This window comes from Protopterus annectens, chromosome 8.part0 (assembly GCF_019279795.1).
Source record: "Protopterus annectens isolate FY-2018-M chromosome 8.part0, PAN1.0, whole genome shotgun sequence".
NCBI classification, from domain to species: domain Eukaryota; kingdom Metazoa; phylum Chordata; order Ceratodontiformes; family Protopteridae; genus Protopterus; species Protopterus annectens.
Genome location: NC_056741.1, coordinates 20,710,066 through 20,726,509, shown reverse-complemented (window position 1 = coordinate 20,726,509; position 16,444 = coordinate 20,710,066). Strand labels below are relative to the sequence as shown.

At 39.9% G+C, this 16,444-nt stretch overlaps 1 pseudogene; it reads left to right on the top strand.

Moving 5' to 3' along the window:
* The first annotated feature begins 132 nt into the window (after nucleotides 1-132).
* LOC122807964 overlaps nucleotides 133-16,444 on the top strand; it is a 78,469-nt pseudogene continuing 62,157 nt past the window's right edge.

The following is a 16,444-nucleotide window of genomic DNA, read 5'->3' as shown; positions in this document are numbered from 1 at the left end:
AATTTTGGGGGATTTTTTAGTTAAAATTAGTTTAAAATTTGGGGGGGGGTATAGGGATTTTGATTGGGGGGAGGAGTGGGAGGGGAACATGGTGGGATGTAGTAGTATAAGTGGTGGGGTTTGGGTGGGGTGATGGAGTTTGGTGGTGAAGAAGCAAGGAGGTGAGCATGAGGGTAATGTTGTACATGTTATTTGGGAGGGGATGATGGGGGAGGAGGTAGGGGGAGGGGGGCATTGGAAGGATTTTGGGGTGTAATAAAGGGGGGAAATTAAAATAGGGGAGGGGGGGAGGGGGTAGTGTTTTTTGGGCTGGAGGATTTTATTTGTTTTAGGGGGCGGGAAAAATAGCGGGTTTTGTTAAACCCCTGTAGTGCAAGGGGGGTTTGATTTTAAAAATGGTCCTAAGGTTTTTTTATTAACGGGTTTCTTAATGAAAAAGGTGTGAAGGGTTTTTGTTTTTAAATGGCCGCAAAGTAATTTTTTTAAAAAAACCCCAAATTGACCAAGGTGTTAAAACAAGCTTTCCCTTCCCTTTCTATGGAAAAACAGGATAATTGTTAGGACTTTCCATTTAAAAACCAACGTAGTCATTTACCATTTAAAAAGGGAAAAGGAAATGGAAGAGTTGTGTTGTTTTTTGTTGTGTTGTTTTGTGGGGTGGGGTGGGGGGGGGGGGGTTTGTTGGGGTTTTGGGGGTGTTTGGTCCGGTAGTTGGTTTTTGCTGTTTCAGCACAGACCCGGATGATTTTTTTAAAGAAGAAAATTCCCCAGTTAAACTTGGGGGTTGTTGGCAAAGTTAACGCTGTTTCAAAAAAGAAAAGTGTAAAGGGGGACGTTGTATTAAAAGGGTTTTAGGGGGGGAAGACAAGCCCCAGGGGCCCTTAAGAGGGGATTTTTTTTCAAAAAAATTAATCTTAGATGTTTAAAGACGGACCTCATGTTACATTAAAAATTTTAAAACCCTATTTGGCTATTAACGACCCCATGATTCAACTTTAAAACAAACTTAAACAAAGGGGTTCTTTTAACCCCCAGATTTGCCCCAAGCTTTCCCCCAATTATTTAGTGAACCCCCCCACCACCAATCAAAAAAAAACTTCTCAAAATGTTTATAAAAAAATTAAAAAAAAAAACTTTTCGCAATTTTTAACCCCCAAACAAAATGAATTATACATTCCCTCAAAATCCTTGTATCTTTAATTCCTTTTTTACCAAATTTAACCTTAAAATGCACTTCCTTTTGGTTAACCCAAAAGAAACTTAAACAAAAACAAAAAATAAACTACAAAGCAAAATCCACTAAAACCTTTTCCCCGATATTACATCAGAAAAAATTTTCCCCAAAAATAAACCCCAAAAAAAATTTTGTCTCCTCAATAAACACAAATAAAAATCCAAAAATTTCGGGAGGCCAAAATAATTTCCCCTCCAAACCCCCCCCTTTTAATAACAAAAGAAAATCTTGCAGCCAAATTAACACACTTTCTCAAACCCCCACCCTTCTAAATAACATAACCACTTCAATCACCCACTTTCTTACCCATCCCCACCTTCTTTTTTAAACCCATCCCTAATCTAAAAACTTTTTTAAAACCAAAACCACTCTTTTTCATCAACTAAAAAATTTTTCTTCTTACCACCTTTTTCCTTTTTCCCATAAATTTTTATTTTACCTAAACGATTAAAATCTAAAATCATCATTTTCTAAAGGAACCCTACAGTTTAAAACCAACAAAGAAGTTTTATATTCTTTTGCAAAAAAAAAAGGACCCCCCAATTTTCCACTCAAAAAATTTACCCCCCAACAAAAATTTTGAAAAAAAACCCCACCTTCAAATTTAAAATACCTACCCCAAAAAAACAAAAAACCCTTGCCATATTTTTAACATTCTAAAGTTTACATTTTCCATCAAAAACACAATACTTGTCTTCAATTTTTTTCCAGTAGCCTTTGACAGTCCATCAATTCACAAACTGTTAAAGGGGCTTCTTATCCCCTCCCTACCTTTAATTGGTGTAAAAGGGCTTCCCCTTACTCTTCTTCACTTTACTATTTTCCCCCCCCCTCAGTACTTGCAAATCTTACTTACATATTTTGCACCCCCCCATCCAAACTAATTTAAAAAACCCCAAAACCCCCTCAAAAAACATTTGGGGGCCCTATCAAACCCCCAAACAAAACAAACATTTTTTAACAAAATAAAACTGCCCTTTTTCCCCCCCAACTTTTATCACCAAATAAACCACGTCCAAACTTAAAATCCAAAGTGCCAAAGAGAAAACACACCCTTAAAATCAAAAAATACTATAAAGTTGGCCCAATGCTAACACCCCCTTTCATAAAATGGCTTGCCAAACTCAACTTCTCCCCAAATTTTAAACCTTTTCCCTCATTTAAAATTAAAATCCCCAAATTTAGAATTGCAGGCAAATCCCACATCTTCTAACACTTATTTATTTATTTAAATTTGTTGACCGGGAGTGTCCGACTGGACGTGAGTCCATTTTCAGCGGAGGCCCGGGGAGAAAAGCTCCACAGTAAAATAAACAGACAGTAGTTACATTGGATTACATAGCGATTAACAATTTACATAGAAATTACTTATAACATATTTACAGATGAAGAACATAGTACATCAGTAGACAAGTAGAATCTTTATCTGTGAAGTACATAACAGGCATTAACAAATGTAACAATGAGAAGTTCCTGCTGTATAATAAGTACTAGGCTTATGAGCATCTGAGCTTGCTATCATCAAGGTAGTTAGTGGAGGTGAAAGAAAGGTAGTAGTTGGATGGGGTGGATGATATTAGAGTGTGAGTTGCAAGGGCATAGCCAGCATGTTTTTAGGTGCGCTTTTAATAAAGTTTTGAAGTTGGTGCATGATGGTACGGAGGTAATTGTGGGTGGGAGTGAGTTCCATAATTTGGATATGGCGCAAGAGAATAGTGCTTCACCAGCAGAGTTATTGGCTTTAGTGATCTGCAAGTGATTTTTGTTGCTGGATCTTAGTGGTCTGGTGGTGCGATAGGGTTGGAGTAGATTCTGGAGGGATGGGACATTTAGTGGATGGTTTACTAGTTTGTGGGCGAGTGAGAGTTGATACCACTGAAGGAGGTGAGGGAGTTCAAGCCAGCCCAGTTCAGCAAGTGAGAGACAGTGGTGACTATGGTAGGATCCCCCTGTGGCTTATTTGGCGATTTTGTTGTAGTAGGTCTCTAGCTTGTTTAGATCACATTGCCTTAGGTTGGTATATACTGGAGAGGCATAAAGTAGGGTGGAGATAAGGTGGGAATTTGCTATTGAAATCTTTGCTGCTTTGGTGAGAAATTGTTTATTTCTGTATAATGCTCCTAGTTTTTTGTGGACTTTTTTTATGGTCATGGATATGTGAATATCAAATTTTAGTTTATTGTCTATTTCCACTCCTAGCAATTTGGTGTGTTCAGTTGAGTATATAGTGGTGGTGTCTTTTGCTGTGATGTTAAAGTGAGAGTTGTTTTGAGTATGTTTGGTGGGTTGGAAGATGAGTAGTTTAGTTTTGTTTGGGTTGAGTATTAATTGGGCATTGGATAACCATGTTTCAACAGAGGAAAAGGCTTCCTGTGTGACTTTTTGCAGTTTGGGTAGGGACTGGGCTGAGCAGATGATGGTTGAGTCATCTGCGTATTGGATGAGTGTGCCATGTTTGGTGGTAGAGGCTTGATTATTAGTGTAAACAGAGAAAAGTAGGGGTTCAAGGATGGATCCTTGGGGAACCCCTATGGAGACAGGTAGTTGGGGAGATATGTCATTCTGCCATACAACGGATTGTTGGCGGTCAGACAGCTAACTCTGAAACCAGTTGGTGACTGATTGTGAGAAGGATAGGTTATTGAGGACAGAGATAAGTTGTTTGTGCGGGACCATGTCAAATGCTTTAGATAGGTCTAGGAAAGTAGCAGAGGAGAGATAGCCATTGTTTTATGCTGAAGGATAGTGTTAGTAAAGGAGAGTAAGGCAGTGGTGGTGCTATGGTTTGGTCGGAAACCATGCTGAGTACTGGAAAGGAGGTTGTTAGTAAGAAGGTAGTGTGAGACCTGAGAGTGTATGCATCTCTCTAGTATTTTGGAGAGTGGAGAGAGAATAGCTATGGGGTGGTAACTGGTTAGTTCTGCAGAGGGTCCGCCTTTGTGGAGGGGAATTATATGTGAGACTTTCCACAATGTGGGAATGTAACTTTCTGACAGAGATCGGTTAATCAAGATGGATACTGGGTAGGCCAGAGCATCAGCTGCGATTTGTAGGTATTCACTTGGGAGGTTGTCTGCTGCTAATTTGGTGGGTTTAAGTTTAGTTAAGAGTTTTTTATGTTGGAGGTAGATACAGGAGAAAAAGAGAAGGCAGTGGGGAGATTACTAGTTGAAGGTGTGGGTTGGAGGGGAGGGGGGTTGTGTTGTCTAGCTAGTGATAGTATGGTTTGGGTGAAGTGTGTGTTGAATGAGGTAGCAATATTTTCTGAGGAGTGAGGGATGTTAGGAGGAGGGGTACTGACTTTACCTGGGTGGAGGATGGAGTTTATGGAGGACCAGAATTGTTTGGGGCTGTGTTGTGAGGAGTCTAGGGCAGACTGGTAGTATTGGAATTTGTCCCGTTTTATTAGCTTTTTGACTCTATTGCGTAGTTCTAGGAATTTCTGTCTAGCTGCGGGGGTTTTGGTTTTGTCCCAGTGCTCCCAGGCTTTATCCCTGTTTTTCATTTCTGACTTAGTGGTTTTCTGTAGCCATGGGGAGTGTTGTGCTTTGGTTCTGGAAAATCTTATGGGGGCATGGTAATTAAGGATGTTCAGGAAGGTAGTATTAAAAAATTCAACTGTGTCATCTAGACTCAGGTACTTTAGAGCATGCCAGTTACATTCTTTGAGGGATGAGATTAATGTGAGTGGGTTAAAGTTTATTTTTTTACGTATTTGACGATAGATGACAGGTTTAGCTTGGTGCAGGTATTTTTTGAGTAGGAATGTAGGGGAGTGATCACTGAGGCTATCTGATAAGCAGCCTGTTATATATGACTGGGGGTTCTTACTGACTAGTATCCAATCCAGGGTAGTGTGCTTGCTGGAATTTTTATTTATCCTTGTTGGTGACTGGACTAGTTGGGTGAAGCCATGAAAGTGTACATGATGGGTTGGATTGTTGCCAGAACAGGATTGCCAGTCAATATTGAAATCACCTACGATGATAGTTTCTTGGGGGAGATGGTGGGTAGACCAGCTGAGGAGGTTTTCTAGTGGAGGGATGTTTTGGCCAGGTGGGAAGTAGCATCCAATTATGTTGATGGTTTTGTTTTGGTTAATTTTGAGGTTGGTATATATTATTTCTTCATTGCCTATTTGTGGAGCTGATGATTTTAAGATCTGTATGTTTAGATGCTGTTTAAATATTATAGCTACACCACCTCCTTTTTTGTTTAGCCGGTCTACTCTTAGTATGCCGTAACCTGTAGGCAGTATTTGCTCACTGGTAATGTGAGGTTTTAGCCAGGTTTCTGTCAGGATGACTATATCTGGGGAGTATAAGTCTATGGTGGCATGGTGTTCATGGACTTTGTTGGATATACTTCTAATATTTAGGCTTAGTAGAAGGAAGTCACTTGGCTTTCTATTGGCTGTAATATGGGAGAAGTTGTGGTTTCTAGTCTGATTATGAGGATTGGGGTTGGAGATGGTAGGGCCAGGGTTGGGGTGGATGTCTCCACTTAGGGCTAGTTTTGATATGCATGAGGTTATTAGTTTTCTCAGTTTTTGAATGTGTTTGTTTATAAGGGAAACTTTATGATTGTGCTCTGTGGGTAATAGGTATGGTGGGAGGGTTACTATGTTAAGTTGTAGGGATGCTTTATGTTTGAGTAATATAGTTGGTAGAATATGTGGGGGCTGCATAGGGATGGTTCTTGAGTTGGTGGGAGGGGAGCTGAGTGAGGGTGAGACATGAGTGGTGGTGTGAGTAGTAGTACAGTGGTAGTGGTTGAGTGGGGGAATGATGGAGCTTCTGGTAGGATGTAAGATATGCAAGGAGAGTGCATGCAGTGAGCAAAGGAAAGGTATTCTTGTACATGTCAGTTGAGGAGGTGTGATAGTAGAGGGAATATGGAGGAGGTAGTGTTGGGTTAGCGCTGTGGTTGGCTATTTGAAAGATGGGAGGGGTTTGAGTGCAATAAAGGTGTGACCACTGGGGGCGGGAGGAAATAGGGGGCAGGGTGGGGAGCAAAGCGGGTAGAGACCCTGTTAGGTTCTTGTATGAGGGGCTGGAAACAATCACAAAGCAAGACAAGTATGTGTTAAGAAACAATCACAATTGACCAAGGACTTCTCAACTGACAATTGCTCATAACATCATTTTTCAACCAGATACCTGTCCTTCACTAATAAATCTTGTCCAACCCTACCACGCATCACATACACTCCGAACATCCAACAAACTACTTCTACAAACACATAAATCTTACAACTCATTTGGTGACTCTCTATTTGCTAATCACATTGCAAAAACCTGGAACTCAGTCCCAGAATACATACTCACTACCCCCACCAACTTCATGTTTAAACAACTACTCAGACAACACTTCCTTAATAACTGGCTCTGCACCTGTATTACACCTGGCTAAACTCCTCTTTCTTATTTCACTTCCCACTGTACTACCAGGTTGCCATATAGTAACGGATTTTTTTTCCTAGTATTATGTTATGTTATATGTGTATATGATTGATAATAATGTTTAGCTATATTGCTATTTTTTTAATCTAATTTCGCCATGTTTCATTTTATTATGAGTTTTAAATGTTTATATCTACCTTGTAAATGTTTATATCTTGCTTGTACAATCTATCTACTATGTATGTAACTATCTTTGGGGCTTTTCTCCCCGGGCCTCCGCTGAAAATGGGCTACTAGCCCAGTCGGACTATCCCGGTAAACAAATGTAAAATAAATAAATAAAATAAGTTCTGAGCCAGTATCTGTGCGTGGGTCACCATAAACTCAGAGCTCTCATCCTAAGATAAAAAAGTATGTTTTTATTTTTATTGTTCTGTATACATTTTCCAGCAAGTAAATAGCTCCATAATTTATGTAACAGTAAAGTTCGCAGTTGGAACATCTATCTGAAGACAATACTTTTATGTAAATTATTTATAAACATTTTTCCAGTTCAAAACAAAGAACTTTGTCTGCTATTATTGGTTACTATTGATTATTGCTCCCTTGTCTAACACCTCTCCAGTCAGTTGTCTAGAGGGAAGGGAAACCCGCTCTGTTCACCATTGAAAACTGAGTACACCAACTCCACACTAAAGCTCTTCTCAAATATACCACTGCCATCTCATCTTTCATCCATCTCTATATTTTGTCCCCTTCTGTTTCCATACTGCCTTTTCACTTTTCCTATTCCTTTCTACTGTTTTATACTTCTTTTACCTTCCTACTTAATTTGTCACTCTAGATAGGTAGGTACTAGGCTATCGGCCCAAGGGCCTACGTAAGCCTAGCCAACAAGGTTCCCTGGCATACACCACCCAAGAAAGTTATTTTCCTGTGCCACTGTCGAGCAGACACACAGAAGTGATCCCTGAGGTGTATTTCCTATTTCCCATACACTCATCAAGATTTTTCTTGAAGAGTGCTAATGAAGACCTTTGCTTGACATAGATGGGTAGCCTGTTCCAGAGTATGGGAAGTCGCTGGGGCAGGAATCTATCCCTCCAGCATGTCCTGTTCATTGTGGTGACAAGGTTTAGGTCCCTAGACCATGTAACTTGGAGGGATTGGGATTTCTTTAGGTGTAGCATGTCCAACAGCTCTGGGTTTGACATAGCTTTATATGTTAGGCAGAAATCACCTCGGAGTAGGCGATATGCTACTGAGTAAAGCTGGAGTTTTTTGAGATGGTCAGTGTAGGGCATCTGTTTGAGGCCAGTAATCCTCTTTGTGAGTTACTTCTGTGGCCTTTCCAGCTGCTGCAGATGTCTTGTGAGGTACATTCCAAAAGGGGCGTTGTACTCTATAATGGGTCTAATGAGTGTCGAGTAGAGGGGAACAATGAGCTCTTTTTTACAACACTACAACGCTCCTCTTGGATATGCGGTTCCCTCACTTACTCATACTTTTTTCCTCCCGTATACTTAACCCAATTTACATCCTACCAATATCCCCTACCTAAAAGCTATCTCAGTCGACACCATATTGCCATTCACTCCCCATTAACACAGCTTCATTATTGCACACTCCCTTTACAATACATCAAATATTGAGCCTTTTTAAGAATAGGTACCTGTACTAAAACTCCTCCCTGCATGAACTAGTCATCATACCCATGCTGAAAAGTGAGCAATCCCACCCCATACCTTCTTTTTACTGTATCTAAAATATTCTGTTGATATCCACACTAATCCATACCCAAAACAAGTATTCTAAACACAGAAATTCCACTAACCTCCAAAATAACCCTGCTTAATAACCACTGCTAGAACAGCTCTTTGGCCTTAACCTCTTTTCAAGTAACCTCAGAAGTATTCATAACAAATTGCCAGAATTACATGCCTGGAGAGCATATTACAGTCTAGACATAGCAGTCGTCACTGAATCCTGGCTCACACGATATAAAGGATAATGAGATATTACAGCCTGGATACAATATTCTAAGACTAGGCAGGACTCATACAAAAAGGGGCAGGATAGCCATCATCTACAAAAGTAACGCCATTATCTCCCTACACCCATAAAACCCTTCCCCATGTCAAAATGCCAAAATACTTGTACCTTCTCTCAAAATGAACACCCACAAGAACTTCTGCCTGATAGATGGCTACATACCCCCCTGGTAATAACATAAATGCTGCTCAAGAATTTCTCTCTCCTGGAAGTCAACCAATATCTCTCAAGAAACCATATTAGGAGACATGAATATTGATTGGCAGGCCATAGATAAAGAAAACCCTACAAATGCTATAAACTTATATGGGCTTACCCAACTCATCTCTACTTCTACCAGATTCAAAAAATCCACCTAAAGGGATTCCATCTTTGATTCGATCCTTACAAATAAACTATACAAAATAAACTATGTCAATACTATTTCTGACACCCTTAGTGACCACCTGCCTATTCATGCAGTATTAGAGCACATTCATAACCAAAAACAACAATCACTACAACCTTGCTCGCAACGTCTTCACCTTCATCATAGACACTTCTATTACAAACTTAAAATTAATAAACTGGGAGGTGCTAAACGCAGTCAGTTTTAGATGAAGCAGTAGCAGTATTTAACCCAGCATTTCTAAAAATACTAAATAAGGCTGCACCCTTAAGAACCAAAATAATTAAATCAAACCCACCTTCCTAGAAAAGGAAATTAAACAGCTCATGAAAGGCAAGGAGAACCTGGAAAAAAAATCCAGTACTGATACCAACAAACAGAAATGCAATCAAATTAGAAATATTACTAAAACCAAAATCCAATCTAACAAAAAAAAACAAAAAAAACCCCAAACAAAACTACTATATAGAATTACGAATAGTAAATCAGAACAACCCTAAGATATTAGTTTGATTCTCGGCTGGGGTGCCATCTGTGCAGAGTCTGCATGTCCTCCCTGCATTTGCATGAGTTTCCTCCAGGTGCTCTGGTTTCCTCCTACATTCCAAAGACATGCGTCTGGAGCATTTCTCCTCAGGTCTCCACTGAAAATGGACTCTGTCCCAGTAGGACATTCCCAGTAAACAAATGTTAAATAAATAAATAAATGTTCTGGTCAACCATCAAACTTTTAAATCCAGCCCACATGATCCTAGCCCCAAAACTGATGAGCCAGGAGACTCCTTTGCTAAGCAATTTAACTCACACTTTGTAAATCCAGTTGCCTGTCTCTCTTACCCACAATCTTCTACAACCGGTATAACACCTCCAGACCCCACAGCTCATTCCCAAACTCTCAAACTTCAACCTATCCCAACATTCACTATCAGAAAACTACTTAAAACTTTGAAATCTACCACACTTGCCCCCGACAACTTATCAGCAGAATACATCAAAATAGCTTAAGATGCTCTGGCATACCCTGTGTACATCTTAGAAAACTGATATATCAAGGAAAGCTATGTTCCCACTCTGTGGAAAAAATCCTGCATATTTTCCTTACATAAGGGTAGAAACTCCACTGACCTGTCCAATTATAGGCCCATAGACATCCTATCTCTTCTGTCTAAAATACGTGAAAAGTGTATACAATACCAAGTTTTTACTTACATTATTAAAAACTGACTACTTTCTCCTACAAGCTCACTACTCTCCCCTACACAGAATGGTTTCCATTCACATCACAGCACCAGTGGGGTTCCTATGAGTACAATGAAAATGCATTATGTCGAATGTGTTTTCGTCGACACATGTAGAGCGAACAGGCAAAACAGTGAAGTGGCTGTTCAGTGAATTCTTTCCCTGGGAAGAAAGTTGCTTGACCGCTTTGTTGTTTTGCCGTGTTTTGAAGTGTAGTGTGGTCCCTTGTCCGGTATAGCTCCCGAGCGTGATTGTACAACAGTTACTGACCTTAGGGTTAGGGTGCGGGTTAAGGTAAGTGCATATGTATGAAAGTGTTTACTGTTTTATATTTTGTGTTAAATGTATGGTTGAGTTACGTGTGTATGTGTTTTCAGTTGTTTACTTATGTTTTGGTGGGGGTAGAAGTAGGGTTACGGTAAGTGTGCATGTGTTTGGAGCTGTTTATGTAAATGTGTGAGAGTTACTGACCTTAGGGTTAGGGTGCGGGTTAAGGTAACTGCATATGGTTTAAAATGTTTACTGTTTTTTTTTCGTTAACTGTATGTTTGGGTTATGTGCATATGTGTATATAGTTTACTGTTTTTTGGGGGGGTATAATTAGGATTGGGTATGTGTGTATGTGTTTGGAAGTGTGTAATGTTTTTTTTTTTTGCAGGGGTTGGAACAGCGATTTCTTTCCCTAGGAAATAAATCGCTGTTCTATGGATTCGACATTTTCAGCTTTCGCTGAAAATGTGTCGATGTAACATCGTTCGCTGTTTTAAGCGTTCAATGTCGCAATATAGACCCCACCAGTGCACTAATAAACTTTGTTAAAGCAGTAAATCAAAGCAGAAACAACAATAACATTGTCTCTTCCATATTTCTTCATCTGTCCAAAGCTTTCAACATGGTGTCACACCAAACATTACTGTACAAGATTGTCTTCTCTAGGCCTTGATAAACTTCCACTATTTTGGTTCTAACAGTTACCTGTCAAACAGACAACAAGCTGTGAAGTAGCAAAACATCTCTTCCTTTCTCCCAGTAGCCCTGGGAGTCCCTTAAGACTCTACATTAGCTCCACAATGTTTTAATATACTAATTAATGACCTGCAATTAGCAACCAAACAAACAACCATTATCCAATGCACGGACAATTCCACAATCATCTGTTATGACAAAAACATGGTTAAACTACAGCAATACACCCAAGAGGATATCTCACAGATTGAGGCTTGGGTAACTGACTCAGCTCCTTCTAAACCCCCCAAAATTCCAAACTTACCTTATTCATCCCTAAACAACTATCTGACCAAAAAATTTCTTTCTCAGTTCTATCATCAAACAATACCTAAGTAGAAGTGGTAACCCCCATCAAACTACTAGGGGTTACCATGATGAAAACCTAAAATTCTACCACCAAATAAAACAGGCTGTAAAGAAAACCCATCAAAAATTAGGAGCCCTCTACAGAGCTAAACCCTGCCTAACAGAGCAGGCTACGATAAGCATTGCCTCATCTCCTCTCGTCTTTAGTCTCCTGTACGCAGCTATCATACTTATCAATTTACAATCCAATCAACCCTCCTTACTTGATCTGAGTATAATAAAATTGCAAAATTTGCTGCCAGACGTCATTATAGGACATATCAATACCTCACAGTAAAGTGACTTCAGTGGCTGGAATTAAAACGTTATTTAACCTGCTCACAGTTTCTCACAACACATAAGGTCATATATGACCCAAACAAATGCCCGTGTCTAAAGAATATTCCTTAACTCTTCAGTCCCAAAAGACCACTACACTCTACTGACAAAATATTGTTGACGGTAAGTAAATCAAATGATACTGCCGGAGACATCCTATACTCCTCTTCTGTCTCTAAAACCTGGAATCCCAATATCTTTTTCTGTCTCTGCCTTAAGAATATTAGAAACAATAAGTCTTTCAAACTATACTTAAAGGAACACTAAAAGCACTTGGCTATGTTCTTGCACCTCTCCTGGAAAAGACTAAATGATGTCTCTCTCAGATTCTTTTTCAGGGACTCTGTACTCTCTCTGTAGCCTGTCTTATTCACTAAGTGGCTCTCATACTCCTGGCAAGACCACATCTGGTCAGCTGCTCTTTGTACTTCAAAGAACCTCCTACGGTTATTATCAACGATTTACAAAAGTTTTTCTGCCATAAAACTTTGTAACAAACTGCATTATATGTCAATAATAAATAATTTTCTTGTCCTCAAATATAACACCATATGACATTTTTATTCTACTTTGTACTGTTGACATATCAGGTTTATAGAACTGTTATGAAACTGTGACTAACTTACATTGATCTAAAATGTATTTATACCTATTGTCTAAAATGTATTAACTATTGTTTTACTGTTTACTCATTTTATTGTAGAGCATTTCTCCCTGGGCCTCTGCTGAAAAGGAGCAGCTTGTCTACCCATTTGGATCATCACAGTAAACAAATGCAATAATTAAATATTTTCTGTGTAGTGTAGTGCATTTAGTATAGTATGCAGTATAACAGATCTTATATGCTTCTGCTTGTTTTATACTTACTTTTCTATTCGCATTGTATTCCTCCATTCTACTTACGCTGCAGTGGTGCAGTGGTATCGTTGTTGCCTCACAGCAAGAGGTTCTCCCGTTCAGTTCTCAGCTGAAGTGCAGGGAGTGCCTTCTGTGTGGAGTCTGCATATCCTCCCTGCGGTTGGGTGGCATTTAGAAGACATGCGTAAATGGGCGTGCCTTCATTGAAGGTTGGATGTCGAGCTGGCACCTCGGCGTTCGTGAAAGTCTACTGCCAATCATTAGCGGACCGGAGTTTATCGGGTCTCTCTGAGTTGGGAATCATTCTAGGGAACTCAGTGTAGTCATTTATTGGCTAGTTTTCAGCTTTTTTCTTTCTGTTATAAATTAGATACTTTTTTGCGGAACTTCATGCAGTGGCGGTTAGCAGTACCCTGCCTTTATAGTAGCAAACCTATAAATCTTTTACTTAGGACTTTAAACTAGAACACAGGAAGGCTTTACATGGAGCTAAACTCGGGGCAACTAATTAGCACATCAAACAGCCCTAACAGATCGTAGCACTAACATCTACCCTCAACCCTACACACCACTCAGGTGATTCCTGTAAAACTATGTCTCTAAACCATAACAGCCCAACCCCTATACAGGTCCTAACAACATGTATTTACAACTTCCTAATATCTCTGTGGCCAGATTGGTAGTTATTGGCATCTTGAGAAAATGTAGCAGTTGTCTCATATACTGAGACAATCTTTAATCTTTAAAGAAACTAAGACAGTATGCAAGAGATGTACATTCATAACTTTCTTGTGGTTAAAAATCTCACTTACAAACAAGATTGTCAAGACCAAACACGCTGCACCCTTCACATGTACTGTAAACCACACACTTAGAGTCTAGACCTTATGCTGAGGCACTTAAAATAAACCTCTCCATACCTCAAAGGCATCCTAAGTCATCATAACACCTATCCTCAGTAATCACTAAAGCACTCACCAGAAGCAACCCTTAACACCTCACATAAACTTACATGATCCCCTACAAATAAAGTCCATAAGGCAAACAAACAGTTTACCTAGTACTCTTGTCATAGGAGATTCTATTGTACAACACACAGATGCCTGTCTCACCAGGCTGAACAAGGAGAAAATGATTATTTTCTTATCTAGAACAAGGATCCGCACTATCACATACACACTCAAGTCTCTGCACAACAGGTGCCAGTATGAGTCTATCATAGTCCATGTGGGTGCAAATTATCTGAAATGTATGAGACATTATGGATATCTCTGAATATTCACCCTGGGGATCACTCCTCTGGCTCTACTCGACAGATGCACTGGGAAAAATGTCGGGTGGCACGATGCCAGGGTAATCCTATGGGCTAGGCTTGTAAAGGCTCCATGGCCATTAGCCTAGTACACACCTTAGAACCTATGAACCTATGTGTCACAGACAGGTACATGCCTTGCATTGAGCAGCATTCTACCTTCACCAAGGATGATGCCACAGTATGAACAGAAAATGACTGATTTTGATAACTGGCTTAGTTTCTGGTGTCACTTCAGGGGACTCCAATATCTATCAGCATTGGAGGATGTGGCTAACAGACCATGTTGCTTTGCTAAGGATGGTCTGCACCTGTAACCCTTGGGCTATCAGATATTGGCTAAAACTTTACCCACCCCTTAGAGCCTTCTTTAGACAATGTCAAAATAACAACATAGCAAAGAAAAAAAAAAGAAAAAACTCAAACCAGCATTAAAGTGTTACTGTTCAATGCTCAGAGCCTAAAGAAGAAACTCCACACCCTACTTCCTCACTCTGGAGAATGTAGACATATGTGCTGCTACCATGATTTGATTTAAAGCCACAGAAAGTACTTTGGCAGTGGAAGACTACAGTATCTTTCACATGTTTAGACCAACAGCAGCACAGACAGAGGTTAAACATGGAGGTATCTCTATCTACGTTATCAATCAATGCAACTCTACGTTGGTTAAACAGGATGATGCCCTGGAATCCATCCACCTTCAGGTATCCATAGACAAGGTTCCACTTCATTCGAGTTGGGGGAGGGTAGGTGGTACTCTTGAAGAGTCGACCCATTGAAAAATCTGCTTGCACACTAAGCATTCAGTGTGAGGTTATGCTTGATTTTTAAGGCCTTTGGTTGTGGCCTCCCTGCTAGGAGCTTGTGGTGTACACAGTAGTTAGGATCATAATTTTAATTTTGCTAATTAATGATTAGTATCTACTGGAGATCATATAGGACAACAAGTGTAAGTGAAGTAAGATAGAGGGATGTGACTGAAATGGATACGACTAGGCAGTTGTTGAGTGAGGTAAAGAAGCATATGGGTGGTGGGATTATATCCTGGCTGCCCTGTTATTGCAAGACACTAAGTTAAATAATATATCTCACTGTAAAGGAGTAAATGATAGTAACTGTTTGTAATAACACTACTGCTGAACACTGATGGGGGTAACTCAGTGTACTGGTCACTCAGCTGTGACCATAGACCACATTTACCTTGCGTTAAGCTAGGGTAGTATATGTGGACTACAGTTGTGGGTAACTGTATTTTTAAGGTGGCTTTGCCAGCAAAAGGAGGTACCTGTAAAGTCTGGCTCAACCATAAACATACGTAGCTGGTAAAATGTAATATGAAAATATAGCTATGACTCAAGCCAACAAATACATTCCAGTCCCAAAAGCCTAAGACTTGAGGTTGGACATTTTTACAGCCTATTTTATTTATTTTATTTTGCATTTGTTAACTGGGATAGAGTGCTGATCTGACTGGATCTATTTCAGTCTCAGCCAGGAGTAAGCACAATAGATAAATGACATTATTTTCTTCTTCTTCTCCTTTCGGCTTTTCCCATTAGGGGTTGCCACAGTGGACCAACAGTCTGCAGAACGACTGGCGGTAGAGTTTTACTGTGCTGAGTTGCCAGCCCAGCACCCAGTCTTTCACAGAAGGCACACACATGCACACAATTACACCTAGGGCCAATTTACAGTGTCCAATCCACCTGCAGCATGTCTTTGGGACATGGGAGGAAACCAGAGCACCCGGAGAAAACCCACACGACCACAAGGAGGACATGCAGACTCTGCACAGAAGGCACCCCAGCTGACAATCTGCATGCTCTGCACCACTGCACCACCAGACTGAATGACAAAATGGAATATATATGTATGTTATACAGAGAGTGAATATCCTAGTTGGCTTGAGGGTATAAAAGCAAAAAAATTCCTTACTCCTTCTAGTAGAATCACCTTGGCTAAGTCTTGTCTTTTACCCTCACCAGTTTTGACTAACATCCAGATCTCGGTTAAATCACAACTGGAGCAATGCTATAATAAGATAGTTAGATTTGCAGATAACCTGCCACGTAGAGCTCATTATTGCAATGCATAATGTGATCTCAACTGGTTAGAACTCCTACATCAACTAGCCCATATGCAACAACTTCTAACCTATAAAATACTACATAACCCCTCTACCTGCCCTTCTGTCTCCTCAGTACTTCATCACTATCTCCCAAATTGCACTCTGCACTCTTAAGAGAAACAAAAAAGATGAGGAA